Genomic DNA, 22,488 nt, shown 5'->3' on the forward strand with positions numbered 1-22,488 from the left:
AACAGACCAATAAAGACAGACCAATAAAGACAGACCAATAAAGACAGACCAATAAAACAGACCAATAAAACAGACCAATAAAGACAGACCAATAAAGACAGACCAATAAAGACAGACCAATAAAGACAGACCAATAAAACAGACCAATAAAGACAGACCAATAAAGACAGACCAATAAAGACAGACCAATATAACAGACCAATAAAGACAGACCAATAAAGACAGACCAATAAAGACAGACCAATAAAGACAGACCAATAAAACAGACCAATAAAGACAGACCAATAAAGACAGACCAATAAAGACAGACCAATAAAAACAGACCAATAAAGACAGACCAATAAAGACAGACCAATAAAGACAGACCAATAAAACAGACCAATAAAACAGATAAAACAGACCAATAAAGACAGACCAATAAAGACAGACCAATAAAGACAGACCAATAAAACAGACCAATAAAGACAGACCAATAAAGACAGACCAATAAAGACAGACCAATAAAGACAGACCAATAAAAACAGATCAATAAAGACAGACCAATAAAGACAGACCAATAAAGACAGACCAATAAAGACAGACCAATAAAGACAGACCAATAAAGACAGACCAATAAAGACAGACCAATAAAGACAAACAAATAAAGACAGACAAATAAATTCCGCTTATAGCCGATCCACGCTGAGACACATCAAATTCACAACACAGGCATTACAATGGCAGATGTTCCGATGCAGATGATGTCCCCCACATGGCCAGCGTCCTAAGAAAGCAGATAAGATACACGAAGACACGAGAGCTTTCGGTAACAAAGAGATACTTGCTTATTCGTAAAACCAAAAACTGAAAATGTTACCAGATATAGAAAGTAGTGCATCAAAAACACAACATGGCCAAGATGGGTGGTTCCTGAGCTTCCACTGCATCACTTGGTGGCCAGGTATTATTTGGATTTGATCACATAAACAAATGTTATTATTCTGGGATATTTGTGGGCATACGAGGGGCGGTCAATAAGTTCGTAGAACAAGGTACTTGAGAGAGTACTAGCCAAATTATTTCTATCTCACTTTTGAACATGGTCATTGCATACCTTAATACACCCATCTCAATTTTTCTTGAAACACTCTATGTCATCTAAATGGAAGTCTTCCGATTGCTCCATGAGCCATTCTTCAGTGAAGGCTCACCAGCATTGATCACCATCAAACCTGTTATTATGAAGGTAGGACTTAAAATTCTAAAATATGTTTCGCTAACTGGGGCCATGCCTAGACCACAATATGGTTGTTTTAGTTATCTGACCTCTCTGTCGTGAATGGCAGCTTGACAAACTGAGAATGATGCACAGGACGCAATCCGAGAACAGACCCATTCCTACCATCAACCTTCTTCACTTGATGGCTTGCCTCAATTTTGCTATCAAAATTGTATGATATGCGCCTATTATTATACTTTCATTTGGCAAATGATCTGTCATCAAAACTCTCCCTGAATCTCATAAAACAGCGATGAAGACCTTGACCTATGTAACCGAGTGATGATCTTCTTAGGGGTGGGGAATCCAGGTGATGGAATCTCATCTTTCTTGTTTGATTCTTTATTTATTACCAATGTCACTGTAGCAGCCCGTATATCATTAATGGTGACGTCAGCAAGTCTTTTGGACCTTGGATGATCTCAGGCCTCTAAATAAGAAGTAAAATCTAAGGGTCCTCTGGACCCTTGCCTTTGAAATTTCAAGTGTCCACACCAATTTTCAAGGGTCCGGCCGAGAACCCATGCTTTGAAATTTTAATAGAGAGAATTAGCTACGGCGATCACGTATATTGTAGACAATTGAAAACCAGGGTTGAAAACTTGATAGAAATCTAAAATGAAAGTGTACCCAGGGAGCTATTACGCGAACCAGGACCTATTATGTGAACCAGATTATCCAGTGGAACAACAAAACTATGATTTTCTGCTCTTTGCTTTGGTTCAACTTTTACGGGTCACGCGGACCCGTACCGTAGGAAATTGAAGGGTCCGCGCCTACTTTCACGGGTATTTGACGCAAGGACGCGCCTTATTTCGAGCGCTGGATGATCTTCAAGGACGCTCATTCCATTCTTGAACTCTAAGAACCATTTCGTTGCTATTGAATATCAAGGACTTCATTACCATTTACAGCAACTGTACATTGTTAAATTTCATTTGAGTTGTCGCTACCGTCCGGAGAAATTTCCATGATGACCCTGTATTCACTTCTGGTAGTACCTGTGAATTCATGGAGGTAGGCTTCCTCTGAAGAGTGTCCTGCCCATATACAGTGATGCAAAAATCTAATATTTTTGCAGTAATGTTTTGAAGGAACAAGCTTTCAAATGAGACCAAACTCAATACCGTGCGACAAAGTAGCATACCGAGTTCTACGAACTTTTTGACCGCCCTCGTATTTGGATATGAGGATAATACCCAGCTTGCCCTGTAGGTTTTTCTAATGGAAAGTACAATATTGAGACTCATAAAACAGAAAGAGATATTCACATCATTTTTGAGGCGTAAGTGTGTCTGAATGGGATGTTACAGTTGTCATGGGTCCTGAAGATATTTTGACATCTGATCCGATACTGGCAAATGCAATTACGAAAGCAAACACGAATATTGAACTTGTAACAAAAATCTTATTGAAATGTCAACATGGTCAAAGTACTAGCTAATTTGATTAATAATATAAGTTAATAATTTTTTAAGCACAAGATTCTTAGAGTACGTTCTACTTCGGATAAATGTTTATTCATGTCATTTTAACACATCTATTTTTTTATTAATCAAGTATTAAAACATGTAAAACTAGAGCGGTTCTCGGCTTTCGCGGTTCTCGGCATTCGCGGTTCTCGGTAGTGTGGGTTGGTCCGTATGTGACGTTTCTGTTCAGAACCTTGTGTGACCCTTCCCCCCCAGAAAAAAATCATCCGCCACCACAAGGGCCTTGTAAATGCAACTGGTGAGACAGAGCCTCGAATGACGTTTGTGTTTTCAGTCTGATTTCAGTTCCCTAACAGGTACAAAGTTTACGCATTATCATTAGGCCTACCAAGTATTGTATGTCCTATAATCTCTTATGTATGACATGGATCTTTACCATGATTGTGCAAGCCAAAAAATATCATTTCAATACCCCAAACATGCGTTAAAAAAAAAGACCATGTTTTACACATGCAACCTCAAGTTTAGACATATAATTTAATTTTCCCTAAACCCTCATGCACGGGAAAAATCATGCCGCCACCATTGGTTATGACAAGGGCCTTTTAGGGTGCACACCAGTAAATAAGCCCCACTGACTTTCTGTACAGACAGGGGCCGGGAAAACAACTCAGTTCTTCAAAACTTCCCTTTCTGCAAGCAGAAGGTCAGATGACGACATCCATTGTAAAAATTAATATATGGATTTCAGGATTTTTTTTTCCAGAAATATTGTAAAAAGTTCAACCTATAACCCATACAGCTAACGCCACCTCACAAACAGCTTGGTGTTTCTGAAATGTAACACATTTTGAAAGTCGTCATAAAAAGTCGGATCCTGCTAAATTTACACAGACAATCTAATTTACAGGCCTAAATGATGATTAAATATGAATCAGGGCCTAATAGTTGCCTTTTAAGCCTTTTCTAATGTATTACATTAAGTCATATTGCACATTTCCTCGTTTCAAATACTGTTTTTTCCCTTCCAGGGTGTAGCTAGACTTCTCCGTACTCCACTTGCCAATTGTGCTTCTGGCTATTGCATTTAAGCTTAAAACTCTGATTATTATTTGTGCACAATTGATAGATTTTCACATCTAATCTTTTCAGTCACCGTACGCCCTCTGTTTGTTAGCTTCCCAAGTGGACTACTGACTTTGGATTGCGGATAACTTTTTAACACGGGATTCTATGGAGAGTTAGGCCAATTTCTGGCCTAACTAAAATTGGTCATGATGTAATGCATCTTTAAATGAATCTGGCTTGTGATTGGTCCCCAGATATCGTTATTGATTGAACAAATTCATCAGGATCGGTAGAGTAAACTAGTAAACCAGAGTTCGTAGTATCTGATCCAAGAAAATGCACTTACTGTGTACGTTTCAACAACCACTGTTGTCTTTGTCAACACTTGATGAGGAGTGACTGCAATCTACTGACAACCAACGCTAGAGGGATATGTAAAATCAGGCGGTTTTTGGCGATTTTAGCCATTAAGCCCCCCCCACCGCATAAATCTGAAAGCCCCTCTGAGCCCCCTCCTGGAGACGCTATTGCAAAATCAATGGAGAGAAACTATACTACCTTGTTTCTTAATAAAATGTAACGGGGTACATCAGGCAACTATGAGAGCCAAAAAGGCCTCAAATTGAGCAAAGAAAGACATTAATTTTCACGTGCATTTCAACCAAGACGCTTCATTAGTGGTGTTCGCCCTTAATGTCATATTATCATGACCGTTTTATTTTGTTTTATGTTAAGGGCTGGGGTATGAACGTTTGGACAGTATTTATTGTGGGACATTAGAGCACATCAGACATATCGAATTGCATTCTGAATACTAAGAATGTCCTGATATCAAATAATTTTGATTTTTGAAATTCGCAATGTAATACACATTTTATGACAAATCATTAAAATTGATATTTTTGATATATAACAGTCCTCGAAGTAAATTTTATAAATTTAATGATACATTCTTTAAGTATATGTAGCTGGGAGGAAAGGCCGACGATCAATTGAAAATTTTGACCTTTCGTATTGAAGATATGGATTTCCCAAAAAAAATAGGTCTTTTGGGAAATAAAATCCATATCTTCAATATGAAAGGTCAAAATTTTCAATTGATCGTCGGCTTTTCCTCCCAGCTACATACACTTTAAGAATATGTCATTAGATTTATAAAATTTACTTCGAGGACTGTTATATATCAAAAATTTGAAAAATATCAAATTTTAATAATTTGTCATAAAATTTGCATTATATCGTGAATTTCAAAAAATGAAAATTATTTGACATGAGAAAGACATTCTTCGTATTCAGAATGCAATTCGATATGTCTGATGTGCTCTCATTTCCCACAAAAAATACTGTCGAAACGCTCAAAACGCTCATTCCAGATCCCTTAAGTATATGTCATATTACATGTTTCACATTTGTACGATTTTAAATAATTCTTTATCATGTTTATAGGACATGCTCTGTTATATTTTTATATCCTCTTTTCATTCTTGAAAAGATAGATCATGCTTTTATTTCACCCATTGGGTATTTCTTTATTAATTTGTGTAATTATATGGCGATTTCAAGTGGGATAATAACTCCTGGATGACGTAAGCATAATGTTGATAGATTTAAATATTATTATAAATAGGCACTTAATAATAATGATATTGAAATAAATTGATAAATAGATAAATTAATAGATAAATAAATAAAAGATATATAAGCCTAGATAAATAATAAATAAATGATAAACTAGGAGTAAATTGCAAACATTAAATATCTTAGAGCAAATGAGCATTTAATAAGTTTTTGCGACAAATATTTTGCCCTTCTTGTACGTTTTATCATTATTTTATCTTTTACTAATTTTTTTTGGGACATGCTCGCTTATTTATTTTTTATGTGTTCCTCTTATCATTTGTGAAGTATTTCTTTATTTTTGTTTTAGTACAAGTGATCACTGAGTATGTTTAACTGTGGAAATATCGGTAGATAAGGTGTTTTTTTTATTTCACCTTTGAGTATTATTTATAAGTGTATCAACATACATTTCACATGTCATGATTTTTCATTGTTTTATTTTAAAGCAATTCTTTATTGGGGTGCATGCTCTCATATATTAGGTGGTTTTTTTTTTCATGTTCCTCAGGCTCTTGTCATTCTTGATAGATGGCTGTTTATTTATGTCGCGTGTTAAGTATTTTTTTAATTTTTGGTCGAAGTGTATAATTATCATCAGACACATGTCACATTTTATGTATGATTTTGCATTATTTAATTTCAAATTATATAATTTTTTAAACGTACTAACGTAGTTCTTTATTTTTGTTTCTGTGAATATCATCCGAAAAGTAGGCCTCCTGCACATTATGATTTTGCCTTGCTTTATTTAACTCTTTACTGGGGTGCATGCTCTCTGCTGGTTTTTTTCATGTTCCTCTTATCATTATTGACAAGATAGCACCTGCTGTACGCTGTTTATTTATTTCGCCCTAAATTATTTCTTTACTTGTGTTTTTAGATTTTGAAGTTTATATTATATCATGATAGCACACGCTATGTTTTTATACCAACCGCGTTTTCTTTTTGAAAACAGTTCTTGTTTCAAATCCTGGTCCGCAATGTCAACATTCAGTTCGTTCATAAAATATGGCTATTTATTTATGTCGCGTGTTAAGTAGTTCTTTATTTTTTGCTCGAAGTGTATAAATATCATCAGACACCTGTCAAATTTTTATGTATGATTGTTCATTATCTAATCTTAAAATATATAATTCTTTAAACTTATTTCTTTTTTTCTGTTTCAGTGAATATCATCCGAAAAGTAGGCCTCTACACATTATGATTTTCCTTGTTTTCTTTACTTTTGTTTTTAGATCTTTAGTTCTTTATTTTTGTTTCTGTGAATATCATCCGAAAAGTAGGCCTTCTGCACATTATGATTTTTCCTTGCTTTATTTAACTCTTTACTGGGGTGCATGACTGCATGCTCTCTGCTGGTTTTTTTCATGTTCCTCTTATCATTATTGACAAGATAGCACCTGCTGTACGCTGTTTATTTATTTCGCCCTAAATTATTTCTTTACTTTTGTTTTTAGATTTTGAAGTTGATATCATGATATCACACGCTATGTTTTATACCAACCGCATTGTCTGGTTAAAGACAGTTCTTGTTTTAAATCCTGAATACAATGTCAACATTCAGTTCGTTCACCTCACAATGCGGTGCGATGTTATATAACTGTATATATTGCAGGGTTGCCAAACCCGCGATGTAATAGGCCTAGGTCAATAGGATGAGTTTTGAAGATTTTCCTCGCGACATTTTTCTGACACCAATTGATGGTTAAGAAAAATATTGCATGACTTCTCAACATTGGCTTACGCGACTTCTGGTAGTTTTTTTATCTCATAGAAACCAACGGTTGATAAAAAAATATTGGGCGACTTTTCAATGATTTGACCCGCGGTTTGCCCTCATTTGTTTGGCAACCGTGGTCTGTGTTAAGTGAATATATTTCGGTAAGAAAATAATTATCATAGACCATGTAGACAGAACGGACAATAGTCATAGGCGCTCTCCTCCATTTTGAGAAATATACTTTTACACACACACTACATTTATAATTAAAATGATCAGCCTTAAAGTTTTACCTTTTAGTGGGTTAAGCCAAACCGAAATATAAATCAACACTTCTGGCACTGATTGGTTTCCGTAGTTGTTATATGGAATACGAGCTGTCTGTAGCTACAAAATTGTCTGCAAATCGGCTTTTGCCGGGCCTCTCTTTTTCGGCGTTTTTCTCATTAAATTAGGGTCCCGTTCAAATAAAAAATAAACTGGTGTCCAGATGTAATCACAGTTAACACACCAGGAAAATTATAGAATATACAACAACCTAGTTACACCTGTAGACTGCGAACAAACATGCACCTGGCCAGACCTGGCCGTAAAACAAAGTGTTCTCCCTACGGATACCCTTAAGGGTCACACAATAATAAGCGTCTGCAACAAGCTTTATGTTGTAAATAAACTCAACACGCAAAAAAGTCCGCACTTATACCCATCCACACCAAAACCCGATCTTGATATGACAATTTGATTGACAAGGTCGTGTGCAGAATCTTGTTAGCTCCAATTCATCATGCACACAACGCAGGGGCACTCACAATAGGCAGTTGAACCCTACTGGTAGCGCTGTGCTGTAGCTATACGAGATGAACTAGTTAGCGTCATATATGAAAAAGTATAAAAGCTATGATTTTAGTACTTTCTCTATGTTTCAATTACTTATTCTTTTCAAAATATCTGAATTTTCAACCCGGTACAAGCTTTAATAACGGGAGATCATACATTTTTATGAGAAAGAAATATACCATCTACTAGTACTAGTATATCCAAACTCCCGTGTTATTCCAATGCACATTTTGCTTCACCGGGCCGCCCTGGCTTGGTCACATTTGCAAGAGGCGTGTCACGAAACCGTAATAGGTACAAATTTAGTACTTTCTCTCAATCAAGTATGGTTTATTCTCTACATGTCAATCGTTAAATCATTAGCATAGTCCTTATAATAACGGTGGAGCGCCTTGATAAGTAAATGACAGCAAACCAGTGAAAAATAGCCCAAAACTCAGTCAGTGGAGCTCCGACCGTACATGTCAATAGCTTCATTATCAATTGGATTAGTCGACCGTAGCGGACAATTCGATCGCTCATTGGATTAATATTATCACGTGGTAATAAATTTGCGTTGGACAATCGATTACTATAATGGTCACTATAAGGTCACGGTGAATTTGCCGTGGACATAAGTGCACTATGTGCTTTGTGAGTTGTATGTTGCTATCCTGGTTTGGGGATTTGGTGAGCTAAAAAGGGGAGTAGCAACGATGTGCTGGGCAAACTTTCGGACAATCCATTATGCAATTAGTAACATCTCAAATATACCGCACGTACTTTATCCTGACTATCTGGCCTATCAATCACGTTAATGGATAAAAGTGTCCCATTATCACTTAATATTGTATAGTATCTCAACACTACATTGTAGGTAAAATACCACTAATTATGTATTACACGGGTTTCATATTCAGAGCTCTCACAGTTAAATGCTACTAATATCAGGTGAAACTATATGATTTATTTGCCAAATGATCAAAAACTCAACATAGGTTGACCTGAGACTTTTTTTGTTTTAACGCACTGAACCGTAAACACCTTAAAATGGCAGTGCGCCCTCGAAGCTGAAAGCCGTGCGTATGAATTTTGGTACATTACAACAAAAATGTCATATAATGAGAGAAAATATACCATTTTGAAGCATCAAACCCTAAAAAGTACTTTTTTGGCTATATAATATGATCAATTTCAGCGATTTTGATGCAGTCTTTTCAGATGCCATGCAAACAAATAGTTATTCGTCGTATTTCCATGTATCGCCCTGGCCTATTAGTGGTATATAACCTTAAACAGTTGTTACATTACGAGGTGAACATACTTTCTAAGGAAATTAGGATTATGGCTAGGTTTTAGGGTTAGGATTATTTTGTATTATGATTACCGTATATCTAAGCATATCTGGGCATTATAAAGATAGCATGAAACTATCATCCTAGATCCTGTAGAGACTGTCGCGCAGACTGGTTTGCGTCCGCTATTTTAATAGCTAAAAATCTCCTTACTGCTGGTTCGAGGTCAGATAGCAGGAATATGCCACGCAGAGAGAGCATTCCGCTGTCCACATGGACTGTATATGGTAGATCTTTGATGGTTAACCATGGTTGATTGTGACATCGTGTGATCTTACAGCCCGCTAAAGCTCAGGATTTGGGGTTTATGTGCAGCATTAGCTGGCACAGTAGTTCCGGTGCCTCCTTGTTAATGTAGAAAATACGATGTTGCTGCCCAAACTGTCGGATAGCGGGTACTCACCTTCGGGTAGTCCGATGATGTGCTTAGCTCTGTTTAGGATAGAATCAAACTGATCGCGTTAGGAGGGTTTGCGCTAAAATATGCAGTGCCAACATACTCCGTCTAGCGTGTCATAGTCTTGTAGATAATGGCTCTATGGGCAGATGGATAGGAACGATGCTCGATGGGAACAGCACTTCAAAAACTAGCCTTATTGTCTTTCTCCAGCCTTATTGTTGAGCTCAAGATGCCTACCCTTCAAAATGTTTGACACGATTAAGGGATCCAAAATGAGCGTTTATTGCGTTTCGACAGTATTTTTTGTGGGACATGAGAGTACCTCAGACCTATCGAATTGCATTCTGAATACGAAGCATGTCTTTCTGATATCAAATAATTTTCATTTTTTTAAATCACAATATAATACAAATTTTATGACAAATTATAAAAATTTGATATTTTTCAAATTTTTGATATATAACAGTCCTCGAAGTAAATTATATAAATCTAATGATATATTCTTAAAGTGTATGTAGCAGGGACGAAAAGCCGACGGTCAATTGAAAATTTTGACCTTTCATATTGATGATATGGATTTTTTCCCAAAAAGACCTAATTTTTTTTGGTGTTTTGGGAAAAAAATCCATATCTTTAATACGAAACGTCAAAATTTTCAATTGATCGTCGGCTTTTCATCCCACCTACATACACTTTAAGTATAAATCATCAGATTTATAAAGTTTACTTCAAGTACTGTTAAATATCAAAAATATCAATTTTAATGATTTGCCATAAAATGTGTATTAAATTGCGAATTTCAAAAATCAAAATTATTTGATATCGGAATGACATTCTTCATATTCAGAATGCAATTCGATATGTCTGATGTGCTCTAATGTCCCAAAATAAATACTGTCCAAACGTTCATACCCCAGCCCTTAAAGCTGTTTAAAAAAAGGGTGAGCCACACAGATATTTTTTTATTAAATCAACTCCCGCTGACCGTTTTTAAAAGGGACAAGAACATAAGCGACCAGCTCGTATTGTGGAAAACTAGTCAGAAGTGTTTAGTATTTAGCGCTGAGAACCGCACCACTGAGCCGTTGGCCCGAATACTGATAGCTTTTTTTAAACCCTACCAATAGATGCTGCAGTCCGTTGCAGTCCATTGCACAGGACCACCATTTTATATGATAGTAAAGACTATCTACCAGTGGCGGCGCCACGGGCGGGTGGTGGCAAATGTCCCCGTCAGAACTTGTGACCCCTGTTACCCCCAGAAAAAAAAAATTCGGTGATTCCCCCCCCCACCTAAAAATCACTTTGCCCCCTTATATCCCACCGAAAAAAATTCCTGCCGCCCCCACTGGCATCTACAAATCTGGATCGTGCAGAAACACTATAGAGATTGAACAACCAGTTCCAAAGGTATGAGCAATTAAAGAGTTTCCAAAACAACAGGAAATAAAAGGAAATATTTCCTTTGACATGGCTATATCTCAAAATCAATATTTCCGAGTTCCGACTGATTTTGCTTGATCGCATCACAAATGAGAAAGCTCACGATCTCATGGAAAGCTGAGAGGGGGTGCGAGAATCAGGGAGTGCCCGCTCTTGAAATGCATGAATTTTACAAGGCCCTGGGTACTTGAGCACCGAAATTGGTTCTGGAGCCACTGGGTTACACCGGAGCCACACCGAATAGTGTGTCTACCCGGAGTAAGGGGCTGTGAAATAATTTCTGTCCCTCAGAGGTGGGATAACTTCAAAATAGCATGTCAAAAATACTTGAACCCCCACCCTCTCGATGTGTCTCCTTCCTTTTTACTGGCTTGATTTCTGTACAAAATCAAAGCATAAGTGCACATTTCTTGTTGATGTATGTCGTTTTGAGTCTTATTATTACAATAAAATAATTGTTTAATATTGCAATCAAATTGAATGGAGAGAAATTCGGATAGATGGTATTGTAGGTATAGTAGACTGGTAGATACTTGGAATCCGGAAATGTGTTGTAAAAGAAAAGTATTGTATTGTTTTGGTGTAATATGCCCAGATGTTTAACTGTAGTTTATTTATTATGTTTGTAGGTTTGTATGTCAAATTTGGTCTTTAAATAAGTACTAGTTTTTTTATGCATATACACTGTATGTTTGCTGTCGGTCGCTGAGTTATAACGTTCAAAATTGTTTGGAGACTTTTGGAACACCCTGTACATGTGTACCTTGTAAATATTATATGCTGCAAATATTTTTGGGAATACTAAAATAAGAACGACGCTATCAGCCTAAGTAAATTCAATTGTTTGACCGACAGGCATTTCATTAGAACTAGGTCATATATTTTATAGAAGCCGGAATTTCATCACATGTAGGCCTACCATTTTATTTATACGTGAAAATTTGTATTTTGCTACTACACTAGTGGTTATATATCAACTATTGAAAGAAAATGCATGTACACGTGAAAAATCTTGTGGCTCTCAGTTTGACATTTTTTTTATCATTGAGTCGGCATACATGTCGTTGCAGAATCTTGCCAGTAGTCTATATGCCACCGGTGGCTTAGGACTCGCATCTCTTGCCACCATCTACTGCTTTTATGCCATATCATCATGTCCTGCAGCACCGGTTGTAATACGCTTTTTAGGGACAAAATGGGCAATTGTTGCGGCATGCTGTACATACTGTGTTTATTTCGCTATGAACTTCTACCCAACCTATTACACTTTGATACCAGCAGCAGTTCTAATGGGCATGGGAGCCGGACCTCTGTGGTCTGCTCAAGGGACTCATCTCACTACTTCAGCTATGAACCTGGCTGATATTACATCGGAGACACACGAAGCTGTCATAAGCAGATTTAATGGAGTCTTCTTCTTGTTCTTTTTAGCTAGCCAAATTCCAGGAAACCTGGTGTCTTCTCTAGTTCTTTACAGTGGGGTAAATTGTGGGACGCCCAATGAAACTGATCTCAGTTTCTGTGGTGCAAACGATTGCGGTGCTGCCCCTGCTGCAAACTCTAGTGTTTCTTACACTCCGCAGGTCAAACCACTGTGTATATTCTAATTGGAACACTTCTAGCCTGGGGTACCCTATCTATTCCAATGGCAGCGTTCTTCATGAACCCTCTCCAATCTTACTGCCCTGTTCTACCAGTTAAGAGGAGTGCACTGGAACAGTTGAAAGCAACTTTCAGATTGGCTCTGTCACCTAGAATGTTTCTTCTTAAACCACTTATCATTTACAATGGCGTTGAATTGGGATTTGCCTACGGTGATTTCACAAAGGTATGTTTATTTATTAATGACATCATGAAGCTCATAGTTCAATATGAATACAAGAACATGCAGAAAAGGGATGCCCCCATGTTTTGGCCTTTATGATGTGATACCAAGGGGTTCTTAACCGGAGGTTCTTAGTGGAAATGGGAGTACTGGGATGTGCAGCAAAAATTTGGTGTGCATTTTAATTATACAGTGTAGATTCAGGCTGCATTTTCAGCCGTTTTAATTTATTGATGGTTCTCGTTTTTTGTTTAAAAAGGACGTTTTAAGCATTTCTCATTTTATCCACTTTTAATTGCGCGGTTGCCGCTTTGACTGATGCGGTGCATTGTTGCCTTCACTTTGCAAACGATTTCCTAGCAATGAAGCAATACTTTTGAGCAATTAAAAAAAAAACCAAAACACCCTTTTTACACAAGTATATGCAAATTTGAAAACTGATCTCTTGGAGAACAACCAACTGTCCTCCTGGAACAATAACATGGATCCTAAACCCCAGCCCTAAACCTAATTCAAACCCAAATCAGGGAAATCCCTTTTTCCAAGACATATATAATGTTTCATGTCATAGTAAAGGGCGCGCAATAATTCTGAACCCTGGGCCACGGGGAGGGTAATTACCTAGACGGGCCACCGGCTAGGTTCTGCTTTCTACCTGTTTCTTCTTTTCTGGCAACACATATAGACATTTTTTGCCCTAGCTCAGACATGCTTTGACCGATTTTGACCTAACTTGGTCACAACCATCATTGACCATGACCATAAATGTCACGTGACTTTTAATGTGTGAAAGTTTCTCATTTTGTAACCGAAGGATTGGTTTGTTTCCTCACAGGCTTATATCTCCTGTACACAAGGTGTTCAGACCATAGGGTTCGTCATGACAGCTTACGGGGTCGGAGGTGGCATTTCAGCGTTATTCCTTGGTGTAATCAACAAAATACACCGGTAGAATACCAATATTTACAGCAGGTTTCCTGAGCCAAGTGATTCTTATAACCATGATGATATTCTGGGATCCATACCATGGACAAGTGTGGCATTTATATCTCATGGCGGTGGCATTGGCTTTTGGAGGCGCTTTACGTGAGTCCCAAATTGCAGGTACGTAGTCAGAACACCTATAGAATACTTATTCATCATGTTAAAAAAACCCGATTTTCAGCGTGTTCCTAAAATCGAGCACTTCGAAACTTCGAACATATTCGATTGTTTCAAGTCAGTAAAACACAGTTGAACAAATTTTCGTGACAGGATATGTGAATAAAGTATCAGTCTGAGCTTTATGGAAGATTATCATTTGGTGTAAATTGATTTTTATTGTATTATATTATTGTTAAATCACAAATAATTGTTAGTAGCAACATCAAAGAAAGAAAACCTGCCCAAACGAAGGCGATAGAAATGCAATAAAGCTAGTTAATGCTCGTTCAAAGTAGTTTAAGGGATCTAAAATGAGCGTTTATTGCGTTTCGACAGTATTTTTTGTGGGACATGAGAGCACCTCGGACCTAACGAAAGGTCAAAATTTTCAATTGATCGTCGGCTTTTCATCCCACATACATACACTTTAAGTATAAATCATCAGATTTATAAAGTTTAGTTCAAGTACTATTAAATATCAAAAATATCAATTTTTAATGATTTGCCATAAAATGTGTATTAAATTGCGAATTTCAAAAAATCAAAATTATCTGATATCAGAATGACATTCTTCGTATTCAGAATGCAATTCGATATGTCTGATGTGCTCTGATGTCCCAAAATAAATACTGTCCAAACGTTCATACCCCAGCCCTTAAGATTGAGATAAATTGAGACCATTTCAGATGACATCACTTCAAGTGGTATCACTTCTGGTGATTTACATTTACAAAATAACCATCAAACACCACCAATTATCTCCGACTTATATAGAAGTGTTTCCCTTACCGAAAAAGGTGGAAGCAGGAATCGAACCCTAAGCCCCTGTGTTATAACGATAAAGCGATCATTCCCACCACGAAATAATTGAGGGATGAGCTGCCAGAAAGTGTACCTCAACATTCATCATGTTTTAATCATGTTTTGTACATTACGACACTTGTTGCACTGAAAGAGCTTTTAGCTGTAGTGCAATTGTTCTATAGTTTTATCAAAATAATTTTTGACTAGTTATATATTTTACTTGATATTAATTTGAAATTCATTTGAACAGCTTTCTTTGGAGTGCTTTTCCCCAAGGACCAGGAACCAGCCTTCGCGAATTTCCGTTTTTGCCAAGCAATTGCATATACCCTTGCTTTTGCTCTCAGCATACCAGAATTTATGTGCGTCTCTTATACACTGAGTGGTCTTCTTGGAACGTTGTGCTTAGGAATGAGTCTCTACTATCTCCTGGAATGGAGGATACGACACGAGAAACCTATATATAAAACACTAGCTCAAAACGAAGCAAGAACTAACAAAGTTAAAGAAACACAAAAAGAAACTTGTGAGAAAGTTGAGTTAAAATCGATGTGATAAAACGATTTCATATTCATATTTATTTCCCTCAAAATCACACACATGACAACACCAACAAACTAAAAGGTACAACCTAATAAAACATTTCGCCACCTGACAATACTATTAAACACTCAAAACCAAACAGGTTCATAATGCCCTGCAACTAGACGTTACGGCATACAGGGATAAAGACCTGGATCGTAATTCTATAGAAATTTCACATCATACTAATCACACACACCTGTAAGATTAGTGTCTTTAAGGGGTTGGGCCAATAAGGTAGTGTTCTCCCAAATGTTTTTTGGATAAATTCATTAAGGTTACCCTTAAAGCTAAAGATCCTTTAAGTTCTTGACTATGTTTTATGTAAACAATAAAATATAAACATGTAAGCGCTCTTTAGCAAAGTCATAATTCATTGAATTCACAATCGTATGACAAAACAGGCGAAAATATTATCTTTTTGCACAAGATTTGCTATTTAAAGAGAATTGGCCATTGCTCATTCTAGTGACGCTAGTATATATATGGACAATATAAGTGTGCTTTTTCATTTTTTATGACATGAAATTTGAAAAATATTGTAAGGAACACTTGTGGTTTTGAATTTTAAAACCTACATTTTGGTCGAAAAATGTGCTTGGATGGGTAGTTTTCAACAGGTTTTCCACATTCGCTTTGCTATAACATTCAATTGCGTTATCAGTCGTCGGCCGTTTCACATAAATACTGACGTATACGCATTTCGAGAAAATCGAACTTGAAAATCTAGCGATTTTCATTTGCTGCATAATCTTGATTAAAATATTATTGTCGATTAAAACCATGTTAGCAGTAATGCAAATATACCATATTTTCAATATAATTAACTTATCACTACCAGAGCATAACTTATTCTGGAAAAAATCAATATTAAATAAAATACGCCACTATGTGAAAAGGACTAATGTCAATTTCGCCGTTCAAATGACAAATACGTCGCGCAAATACGCCAGTATGTGACACAGTTGCGCAGATGATGTCCCCCATATGGCCAGCGTCCTAAGAAAGCAGGTACTATCAACGGAACACTAGTGATACCGAGAGTAAGATCGGTTATAACGAGAAGACACATGAAGACACGAGAGCTTTCGGTAACAAAGAGACACTTAGTTATTCGTAAAACCCAGCTACTGAAAATGTTACCGCGTACGTAATGGAACCACTACAAGCAATAATGGGGCGAAGAGGGTGGTTGGGCCTGTGAAGTCCATAGAAGTAACGCAGGAAACCCCCTTGCTGGCGGGATAGAGCTTCTGCACCATGTGCACCGTGATAACACCGCTGTGCTTGATAGATTGCAGAGTCTTACCCAATTTGGTCTTGTATTTCGATCTAAGTTGGATTGATCATGAGTTTAACATAAGTCTTATTATCACACATCAACATCATCATCGTTTGACGTGAAGGTGTGTCTGAACGGGATGTGTTACAGCTACTCTATATGTTTTGACATCTTGGATTGTATCATACTGGCTAATTCAATAAATTAAGAAAGCAAACACGAATATTGAACGAAAATCTTGTTGAAATGTCAAAGATCATTTGCCGCCCAATATTAAACAGATTCTAACAGAACATTCTGTTTCGGATAAATGTTTTCTCGTGTAATTATGACACAAAAAATTTATAAATCAAATATTAAATTAAAAAAGCAAAAGCAATTGCAACGACCTTTATGTTGTAAATATGTATGTTGCAATCCTGGCTTGGTGAGCTTTAATGGTGTAACAAAAACAAAACAAACCCCCCTAAAAAAAACCCATCCCCGACCCAAAGCAAACACAAACTTTACATTACATTACATTACATTGTGTCTCCTCTTTAGTAATGACTTCGCCTTTTCTCGAAATGATTTGTTTAAGAGGATATAAATAGTACAGTCCCACCAAGCATTCATCATGGGTAGCCAATTCGCTATAAAATGCACCCAACCAGGCAAACCAACTTCTTGAATGCAGCTATACATGCTGGACGTCCCATAAGGAAACCAAGCTACACTAAACACGATAGTTACTAAACTAAACATACGAATGGCTTTATTTGAAGAACTATTTGTTGTGGTCGTCCTATTTGTATCTGAAACTGTGTCCTCTTGTTCTCTTCCATTATACTCATACTGTTTCAGTTTGGCTAATTTATTTACAATATTGACATCAGGTCCTCCCTGACCATGCTGACCACTAGCAGAGGTAGTTTCATCATATTTTGTTCCTTCATTATGTCCAAGAACGCATCTATAATAATCCTTTTGTTCGGACTCTTTCGGTTCTTTGTTGCGTCCTGATTGAATTGGACTGAAGGCTTGTTCATTTTCATAATCAACAGGAACGCTTTTGACTTTGTCGCTTAATTCGTTCATGCCACACGCTTCTGAATGCAAATGATTTGAGACATTGCTAGAATGTCTTGAATACATGCGGCTACCGTGGATAGTTTTATTTGACAGTTCTGATGACGCCAAATTATAATCATGTTCATTTTGATTGTGTGTTCCAGTAATTGATCCCATTCGTGGTTGATCACCAACTTTACGTGTCAGATTTCGGCTGATAAGGTACATCTTACAATACGCACATTCCACTACAAGAATAGGCATGTAAATTGATATCATATTCTGAAGCATCACCTGAGGCAGAAATATGCGACTTTCCCATTTCGGAACGCACATAATGGCCGCGTCTACGTAGGATATCGGAGGCCCAGTTATAAGTATTGACGAGGTTAAAACAGAAGTAATGACCAATAAAGTAATTGAGAAAATAATGGCGAGTTTTCTGGTGAAAAAGACAGGATACCATAGCGGCTTCATTATGCTCAATAGCCGATCCACGCTGAGACACACCAAAGTCACAACACAGGCATTACAATTGATGAATATAATCAGAGATGTTCCGATGCAGATGATGTCCCCATATGGCCAGCGTCCTAAGAAAGCAGGTACTATCAACGGAACACTAGTGATACCGAGAGTAAGATCGGTTATGACGAGAAGATACATGAAGACACGAGAGCTTTCGGTAACAAAGAGACACTTAGTTATTCGTAAAACCCAGAGACTGAAAATGTTACCTGATATAGAAAGTAGTGCATTAAAAAACACAAATATAGTCCGCATGGCCAAGATGGATGGTTGCTGGGCTTCCACTGCATCAATTGGTGGCCAGGTATTATTTGAGTCAAGTATGGAACTTGACATATTTGGATTTGATCACATGAACACTTTTGTTTCAAATGAAAATGTCATTATTCTGTCATAATTGGATATCTTGAGGATAAAACCCAGCTTGCCTTGTACATGAAATGGAAAGTTGAATATTGAGACTCCTATAAAGCAGAGAGAACCATTCACATCATCTGTAAGCGTAGGTGTGTTTGAATGGGACGTTACAGTTACCATGGTTACTCAAGATGTTTTGACATCTGATTGAACGATACTGGCAAATGCAATTAAGAAAGTAAACACGAATATTGAATCTGGTTGAAAATGTGTCAAACTACTAGCTAATTTGTCGCTGAATATTAAGTACACGATTCTTAGAGAACGTTTTGCTATTATGTTTATTTATGGCATTTCAACATATCAATTTTTTTATATTAATGAACTATTAAGATATATAAAACATGCGGGAAAACATATAAAATAGCATCTTCAACAACCTTTATGTTGCATGTTGTAAATAAACACAAAGCATGTCCACACTTATCATGCTTATGTAACCCGTCTTATACCAAAACCTGATCTTGTTATGACAATTTGATTGATATTGGTCGCCGCAGAATCCAATATAACACTGTGTGTTGTGTTTATTGCTATCCTCAGTATCCTGGTTTGATGGGCTTCAGTGATGTAATAAAAGGGGAGTAGAGAGATGTGCTGGGCAAACTTTCGGACAATCCATTATGCAATTAGTAACATCCCAAATAAACCGTACGTACTTTATCCTGACTATCTGGCCTATCAATCACGTTAACGGATAAAAGTGTCCCATTATCACTTAATATTGTATTTCATTTCATTTCATATTTATTTAGTCTTATCAACAACAACAATTGACATTTTAAAAGGCACATATAGAAAATACTTAAATACATTTTATAAAAACAGAATAAGAATATAAACAGCACATATTTATAGAGAGCACGTTGATAAGACCAAGGATAGCCCAAAAAGCCATGGAGGCTTATTTCCATTGGGGTCCTTTAAAAGGGGACAACATCAATGACAAAAGAAGGAAACAAGCGAAACAGTCAAGTACTATAACTACTCCCTTCTTGTGATCTTGCTTTTGTAGCAAGATGAGCTTTTACTTCTCTTTTTTGAAGTTGGCATAGCCATTGATGGATTTAATATTGCTTGGGAGACAGTTCCAGGCCTTGACTGTAGTGTATTGGAAGGTGGTACTACCAATTTGCCCATGAAACTTTGGAACAACAAAATTGAGGTGGCTATCCCTGGTATTATACCGGTGTCTTTCTAAAGCATGGGTTTTTTTTTTAAAGCATGGTTAAGCTTCAATTGTTTAACTCTATCAACAGTATTTAAAAACTCAAGCCTATCAAGTTCAGTCTGGCCAACATGTGTCCGTGAGTCCAGACCAAGAATGAACCTACATACAAGAATGTATACAGTGTCTCAACACTACATTTACACAGTTGCTACAATTTACGAGGTCAACGTACTTTCCAAAGAAATATTAGGATTATGGCTAGGTTTTAGGGTTAGGATTATTTTGTATTATGATTACCTCTGGGAGCTTCTGGGCATATATTTGTAACACAGAATGGGACTATCATCCTGTAGAGACTGCCGCGCATACAGGTTTGCGTCCAAATAGATATTAAACTCCTTGCTGAAGCTGGCTCGAGGTCAGATAGCAGGAATATGCCATTCCACTGTCTGCGTGGGCTGTAGATGGTACAAAAGATCTTTGATGGATGACCATGGTCGATTGTGACATCTCGACTGTAAGATCGTGTGATCTTACAGCGCGCCTCCGAAGCTACAGGATTTGGGATTATATGGCAGCATTCATTGGCACAGTAGTTCCGAGCTTTCCGGTGCTTCCTTTGATAGGCTTTTGTTCAAAATATACCATTAGCCCTGGGCGCCACCACTAGCTGCAATGAGTGGGATAGAAGAGAAATGAGAACGCTCATTATCTCATGGAACGCTGAAAGGGTAGGAGCGAGACTCAGGGAGTGCCCCTCTTAAAATGCTTGAATGAATTTTACGAGGCTATGGGGTACTCGAGCACCAACATTGTTGTTTGGCCTCCCCCAGGGACCCCGGTTCTGGAGCCACTGGGTTACACCGGAGTCACACCGAATAGTGTGTCTACCTGGGGTAAGAGTCTGTGCAATACTTGCTGTCCCTCCGGGGTGGGATAATTTCAAAATGGCATGCCAAAAAATGCTTTACCCCCCACCCTCTCGGTATGCCAAAAAATCCTTTCTCTTCCTTCCTTTTTACTGGTTTGATTTCTGCACAAAATCAAAGCATTAGAGCACATTTTCTTGGTGATGTATGTCATCTTGGTATTCTTATTACAATATGAGATATGTTTAATATTGCAATCAAATTGAATGGAGAGAAATTCGGATAGATGTTGAGAGGAAGTATAGTAGATACTTGGGATCCGGAAATGTGTTGTAAAAGTTCAATGTTTAACCGTAGTTTATCTATTATGTTTGTATGCCAAATTCCTAAAGACATGGCACCTTCATGTTTGTTGTCAGTTGTTGAATACTAGAGTTATAAACGTTCAAAATGGTATCGAGACTTTTAGGACACCCTGTATCTTGTAAATATTATACTGCTTCAAGTTGATCGATTTTTGGAAATACTAACCTGGAAATACTCCCTGGATTTTTGGAAATATTCCCTGGACAGTGGCAACGAAGTGCGCCTGATTGCACAGGACATCAAAGGAGCATTTGACAAGGTTTGACATAATGGCCTTTGCTCGAAACTCATGTCACACTGCTCAACTGGATTAGGAGCTACCTACCTGTCAGATCGTTCCATCAAAGTTGTCTTATCTGGCCAGTTATAAAGTACTTCCTCCATCAATGCATCCGTTTTCCAGGGGTCAATATTAGGCCATTGTTCTCTGTCTTCATTGATGACCTGGATGATGAGTGTGAAAACCAACTCTACCTCTATGCAGATGATTCCACCTTGCTCTGTGAGACATATCAATTTGTAAGCGCTGATTTTTTTAAAGTCATTGTCCATTGAATTTACAACCGTATGACAAAACAGGCGAAAACAGCAACTTTTTGCACAAGATTTGCAATTTAAAGAGAATTGACCATTGCTCATTCTAGTGACTCTAGTATGTGGACAATATAATTTAATGACATAAAATTGGAAAAATATTGTAAGGAACACTTGAGGTTTTGACTTTGAAAACCTACATTTCGGTCAAAAAATGTGCCTGGATAGGTAGTTTTCGACAGATTTTCCTCATTCGCCTTGCTATAACATTGAAAACATTGAATTGTGTTATCTGTGGACCTAGTGACTAAAAGTGTATTTAGGGGGAAGTGCTAGCTTTCGTTTGATATAAAAAAAAATTCTGATTGGATGAAGGGAACACTTGAGGTTTCAACAAAAAACAATCAAAGAGGCCCATTTTTAGCTAGAAGCTTCACAGCTCCTTCATTGCTATGCACTTAACCGTGTAGTGTAATCAAAGACTGTGGTGGAGACAATCGCTGCTTGTTGTTTTCTGCTTGGAAGCTCTTGGGACGAAAATGTGTGCTCGGATGTATTGAGGTGGTGGTTTATAAGAGAATCGTTTTTTGTATAGAAACCTTTCCATATGTTACATCTAGAGCCAACCCTGAAGCTGTTACTTTTATCCTGAACAGAGACCTGGAGAAAATGAGGACCTGGGCAGACAGATGGAAGGTGACATTCGAGCCATCGAAATGTAAGGCAATGACAATATCACGAAAGAGGAATCCAACCAAGCTAGATCTTAAATTTGGTACCACTAAAACTGGTCGAGAAGGAGGA

At 37.3% G+C, this 22,488-nt stretch overlaps 1 pseudogene; it reads left to right on the forward strand.

Moving 5' to 3' along the window:
• Positions 1–12,171: 12,171 nt before the first annotated feature.
• LOC140162164 (protein unc-93 homolog A pseudogene) lies at positions 12,172–12,720 on the forward strand (annotated as a pseudogene).
• Positions 12,721–22,488: the final 9,768 nt, after the last annotated feature.

This window comes from Amphiura filiformis, chromosome 1 (assembly GCF_039555335.1).
Source record: "Amphiura filiformis chromosome 1, Afil_fr2py, whole genome shotgun sequence".
Taxonomy (NCBI): domain Eukaryota; kingdom Metazoa; phylum Echinodermata; class Ophiuroidea; order Amphilepidida; family Amphiuridae; genus Amphiura; species Amphiura filiformis.